This window comes from Dermacentor variabilis, chromosome 1, assembly GCF_050947875.1.
Source record: "Dermacentor variabilis isolate Ectoservices chromosome 1, ASM5094787v1, whole genome shotgun sequence".
Classification (NCBI taxonomy): domain Eukaryota; kingdom Metazoa; phylum Arthropoda; class Arachnida; order Ixodida; family Ixodidae; genus Dermacentor; species Dermacentor variabilis.
In genome coordinates, this window is record NC_134568.1 from 141,978,969 (window position 1) to 141,985,567 (window position 6,599).

Sequence of the window (6,599 nt, forward strand, 5' to 3'; positions counted from 1 at the left end):
TCCGTCGGATGGCGTGTCGGAAAAATGACTGCTCCAGATGAAATTTGTCGGATTTGATGGAAAATTGCACGCACGTTGTTGGTGCTACCCATATAATACAAAACTCTTTATACCTATGTCCCACGGCCACTTTCGATCGCGATCAAGTACGATCCGGACCGAAATTCTCGACCGCGATTGGCTCCTTCCAGTAGATTCCGCACCGGAAGCAAATGCAAACGAGAAAGTCGATCTCGATGGAGCTCGGTCGCGATGGAAAGTGCGCCGTGTGACAGCCGTATTAAGATGCGTCTGGAAACGGCTAAGAACAGCTATTATTGGTCTATGTCAAGACGTCTGATAAACGCATTTGTCAAAACGTCTAAAATACGTCGTGTTTGAAGCTAACAAAAACATATTCCCAAAACTCGCAATAGCAAACTTTGTGCCGTTCGTACTGTGGCCGCCCCCTTATGTTAAGCTTGGCCAAAGTAGTTATCAGAAGCCCATTCTGTAGCGTACGAGCATATGGCGAAGAAATGTGCAGTTTACGAACGCGTTGCACCTAAAGTCCAAAGAAAAACAAGTTTTCGAGCTAGCGACACTCCTCCTTTTCTGCTTGTTTCCTCTTCGTCACGGTATTGAAGCGCCCCCAGAAAAGCTCAAAACCAATCAGGGCATGTAGAAAAATGAGAATGTTTGTTGTTTACTTTGACAGGCGATGTACCACCGAAACTGAGATCCCGCTGCGCGTTCGTCCCGACGGCCTGGTAATACGGCCGTTTCAGAGTTCCAATGCGGGCTGTGTTCCAAGCCAAAAAAAAAAGAAAAACAAGAACGTTGTCTTGAGTGCACTATACTCTGTCTCACAAGCAACGTTTAGCAGAGACAAGGCTCTAATGTATGGGACTACAGGTGCTTGCGCAAAACAAATATAACTCGCATGTCTGCTCGTACGCCGCTTTTGCATAGTGCTGTGCAACGACGGACTCTCCGGACTCTTCGTATGCTACAGCCGTCGGTAGCAGGCGACGAAACGCGGGCAAAAACATTTTGGTGGGTTTGCGTTCCTCATTGGCCCAGGCGCCTGTGGCAGCTGCTGCATCGAGCTTCTGATACAGAATAGTACAGCGTGGTGTGCCTTTTTATGCAGCTGCCGTGCAGTCTAAAATTACGTCCTATGTCTTGCCTACGACTTCGGAAAAAAGCCGACCGGATTACTTGCGCATGCGCATTAGTTTTGACCCTTCCTGGTCTAGAGTCTAGAGGTGTTATCATCTCTAGCCATTTAGAACATCACGTGCAAGCAATGCACAAATCACAGACTCGAATGAAGGAGAATTGAGAGTAAGCGCGAGAGTAAGGAAGATAGCACAAATGACTATGAGTCTCGCCACCTTAGAAACTTTTTTATTTAGGGATCTTAAGTGCTCCTAAACGCGAACTAGCCGGCCACGGACGCGCCACTGGTGGCGGCCTTGCTATGTGCACTCTAGCAGGAACGTAGCTGTCCGTCGTAGACTGTAGTAGTTTTGTGGATCGTAGCTCGTACTTGATCCCTGTTTGATTCACATTTTCGTAGCGATCTAAGCAGTGCCCTTCTCATGTATCTGGTGGCCAATGCTTCAGGGCTTGTCGAAAAACAACTATTGTGCGGTAGTTTCTTGAATACCTGGACAAACTTGCCAGCGACACGGTTCTAATCATTTCCCACGACGTCTTATGAGCGGGAGCAACGACAGCAATCGCATGAAACACGGAAGCAGCTATTTGCTGTCCAAAGGATGTCTTGAACAGCTATTCAAAAGTGTGATACCTGTTTTGATTAATACAGTTTGTAGCCGTGCACGTCTAAAAGTACTCCAGTAAGCCCTGCTAAGGTTACGCTAAAGGTTGGCTAACGGACAGCTTGACAAGAACAACTGAAGGATTTTATTAGAAATTCCCACAAATTTTTGTGGATGAGAAAAAAAATTATATGGTCGGATAGAGTGATGCGCAGGTGTTATTCTCAGATGTGAACCATGGGAATAGTTTAGTACAGCTTATTGGTCGATTAGTGCATTTTGCTCAGAGCAAAAAATTGAGTGCCGCCTGTCGGAATTATTTTGCGAATAAAACAAGATATATATTGCATGCTGATAACACGCCAATGTGCGCCCACTGACTGAAACAAGAATGCCACCTCCGCATGAAGCCCATTATTGTGAACAAAACTTTGCTTTGCGGGGTCTCCACCTAAATGAAATAGTTTCTAGCTGGGAAACATTTTGTCAGTGATGCTGCAGTTCAGGCAAAAATTACACCCTTGCTTCAGTTACAGGTGGCAGGATAGTATACGAAACCAGTATACGTAAAACCAGTATACGTAAAAACAGTAAAACCAGTATACGAAACAGAACGCCGTGCTATGAAGTCTTAAAAAATAAAAAATAAAATAGGTCACATTTGGAAAAACGCTCTGTGCACCACTCTATCCTGCAATAGAAATATTTTTTATTTTGATGTCCATGCCTGATTTAAAAGTAAATTGCAACTTTGTGGGTGCCCCTTCTAAGGTATCGCCATATGCTTGCATAGCACACCGCCGAAATAATGGCCAGTTCTTGGGCATACAACCCATTAGTGAATTCCTTGCATGTTACATGCTACCAGAACTGAAAGATAAATCATACTGTGCTGTTATTTTTTGTTTTTTGATACAGTGTACGTTGAGGTTATGCAGAGCGTAAAACATGATCGCAAGTGAAAAGGCAGCAAGACATCGGCTTCACAATGTGACATAATGAAACTTTACCTAAAAATAAGAAAAGAAGCAGAAAGTGTAATTAACAAGAGCGACAAATAGCAGCAAAGGTGGTCATGCAGGAAGCTTGAAGGTGATTGGCGCCGCTGGCAGAGCAGGCCAGCCTTCGCAGGAGAGCACTGGTTGCCCAAAAAGCTTGGTGTCACAGGCCACGAGTGCAGGTTCTTGTGTCTCGACACAACAGTTCTTGCAGGCACAGGCAAGCAATATCTGCACAGAAGAGAAAAAAAGGCGAGGGAGGAAATGAGGGTGTGCAAATTGTAACTTCAATTAGCAATATGTGCCAAGCAAGAAGTTTGGCTCACATTAAGAATAATTTGAAGCATTCCATTCTCTTAAATTACGGGGCTCTTAAGGTATGTATGTGATGATGTTTGAAATTACTAGTATATTTCCTGGCATATAGTTTTAAATTGCAGAGTATCGCCAGCCTTCAAATTAATATATAGTGTTTTGCGGCTACGAAGGCACTTATCAACTTGTCAAACAAGTCTGAGAACCTGCCTGCTAAATATAATCATTTTAATACAGTTATCCATTTTGCAAATAAATGATGTATTATCTTGATTAAAAGTTAGTATGTTATATTGTTAAACCAAAAGCAAGGTCGGCATTTTGCACTGTCTAGCTGTTGCTTGTTTTTCAAACTTAAACATGACGTGTTACAGGGTAAGCACGTAGCTTGCAAATGACTGGTGATAATGTAGTATCCCAAAGCAACATTTCTAGGGCTGGATCAATCACTTTTGTTGACATATCTTTGTGACTTTAATTGGCTTAGGGTAATAGCTTACACTAATGACACATCACCTTGGATGATACGTCATACAGACTTGAAATTATCTCATGATGTGATCAAACGAGAACATTGCTCCCTGTCTTGGAAGTGTTAACACGCTGTTTGCGCCAGAAAGTGCAAAGTGATTTATAGAGGTAGCAAATTCATCAGTGCATTTATAGCCTCAAGTCATTCTGCGCATCTTCATTGACTCGCAATCGAAAAGTCACTACACACAAAAGATGTATTAAAGTAATGGTTCATGTTGAATACAAATAATGTTGAATGTTCACCTGGTGAAAGGTCAAATGAGGCAGCCTAATAATTAAGCCAAGACAAACACGTAAGTTGCAAAATTCTGATAACACCTCCAATGATATTACTGAAATAGATGACAAAAAACAGCACAGATAAAGTAGGTGCACTGGCATCACACAAATAATAGATATGATTTCAATACGCAGGTGAAGGCACTGCTGTCTCATTTCAAAACATTGTTCTTGCCTTTTGTTCTCCTGTTCGTAAGCGCTGTATATCAAGGCTCGATGTTTAGTGCAATGCCTTTGTCACTGGTTAAGCACTAACAATGAGGTGCATATATCAGCTTTAGAGCGTACTCTTCAGCCTCTACTTTGTGGCTGATGAGCCGGCTGTGTTTCTGTAAGGCCAGATCCAGTTCCACTGGGTCACTACTAAATTGCAGTTTCTTACAGGAGCAAGGACACCTGCGTAAATATTGTTTTTTTGTTTTACACACTGCAAGAGCCAAAAGTAAGATAATGGGTCTATAGTTTTATAATTCTTTAAAGTCTCCCTTCTTGTGGATTAGTATAATGTTGGTATTCTTTCAGTTCTCTGGAACCCTTGAAGTCACGAGACATTTCGTGTAAAGGGCCGCAAGCTTAATTTTCAAGCATATCTCCTCTATCTGCGATTAAATTGATTGTTATTCCATCTTCTCCTGCTGCTTTTCCCCGGTTCATGTCTAGCAAGGCCCTTCTAACTTCATCGCCACTTATAGAAGGAGCCCCTGTACCCTGTTCATTACTACTTCAAATAGAGGTAGTGTGGCTGCTCTGGGTACCTTGCAGCTTCAAAGTTGCTAATGATATTACCCTGCTTATCTTTCAGTGCATACATTTCGGCCTGTCCTATTCCAAGTTTTCTTCTCACAGATTTCCTGCTGTGTTCATTATTTTACTGCTTCAATCCAGTCTTTCTCACATTAAAATTTTGAATATCTCTTACTTTCTCCTAGTTGAACAGTTTTGATCATTCCATGAATTCTATATCATTCATCTCTTGAGTTGGACAGTTTCAATCTTTGTCATTTCTTTATTAGGTCCTTCATGTAACGACATTACAGTGTAAAACATGGCACTACAATCTCGGCATATCTCCGTACGCATCGCCATGAGCCAAGCGCAGTACGAGCTAGCATATTAAAATTGGATTTAACCGCTCTTTCTGCGCATGCGTAAGGAGTAATGGTTTTGAGAGAGAAATGTGGGGACTTCCGGTCCTTGAGATTTGTCTTCACCTAGATACTACGGGGGAGAACGCTGTTTGCTCCGTTCGTCCTTAGCTAGCAGCACGAAATCGACAGAATGTGTGATGATGTGGCTGGTGTGGCAAAGAAGCCGTGTCCGTGGTGAGTCTGTTGAGTTTTGTTGTGACGGTAACATATTAAATTCTGATAGCTGCAGGGAGATACGTTTGGAAGTGAGGTTTCTTCTCGGATGACTTTAATGGCAAACCATTACATTGTGCCAGTGAATTGCTCATTAGTGTTGTTGAGCATACTGCACAATTCAGGAGATTTGTGCGGGAATGGAAATAGTTGAGTTCAACTGTTTGTAAGTAATAAAACTGAACGTCGCTGGGCACTTTATAAGCCGTAAATCATTGCGACAGCTCTCCAGCAACACTGGCAAAGCATTACGCTGCGTCGATGTTCACCAAAATGCTTTGATGAATTGAAACACATTTCGTGTCCTGTATGCTAAAGTACGAAAAATGGACGTTGCCATGCAATATTTCATAGCCTTATATAGACCTTTCTGAAAGCCGTACAGGAACACTGATCGCCTACGTGGTACAAATTCATAGTACTGTATTGCATAAAATATTCACCAAGATAACTTCCAATAGAATAAAGGCAACACTTCAGTCAACCACAAGTACAGGCTGGCTTCTGGAAGGGATACTCTACAATGGATCACATCCATGTCACCATTCAGGTAATCGAGAAATCTGCAGAGTACAATCAACCTCTCTATAAGGCTTTCATAGATAATGAAAAGGTATTTGATTCAGTAGAGAGACCAGCAGTCATAGTGGTATTACGTAATCAAGGTGTACAAGAGGCATACATAAATATAATGGAAACTATCTAAAAAGATTCCAAAGCTACCTTGATTATCCACAAGTAGAAATACACCTATAACGGGGTCAGGCGAGGAGACAATCTCTCCACTGCTATTCATTGCATGCTTAGAAAAAGTACTCAAGCTATTAAACTGGGAAGGCTTAGGAGTGAGGATTAACAGCAAATATCTCGGCAACCTTCGGTTTGCAGATGACATTGTCCTGTTCAGCCAGGCAAGAGAACAAGAGTTCAGGATCGCCAGTCAGCCTCTAGAGTCTGTGAACGAGTATGTTTACCTAGGTCAATTAATCACAGAGAAACCTGATCATGAGAAGGAATTTCACAGAATAAAAATGGGTTGGAGTGTATATGGCAGACATTGCCAGCTCCTGACTGGAAGCCCGTTCCACTATCATTGAAAAGAAAGTTGTACAATCAATGCATTCTACTGGTGCTAACATATGGGGCAGAAAATTGGAGCCTGACAAAGCAGCTCAAAAACATAAGGACCGCTCAAAGAGCAATGGAACAAGGAATGCTAGGCGTAACATTAAGAGGCAGAAGGAGAGTGGTGTGGATCAGAGAGCAAACAGGGATGACCGAAATCCTAATTGACATTAAGAGATAAAAATGTAACTGGGCACGATATGTAATACGTAGGATAGATA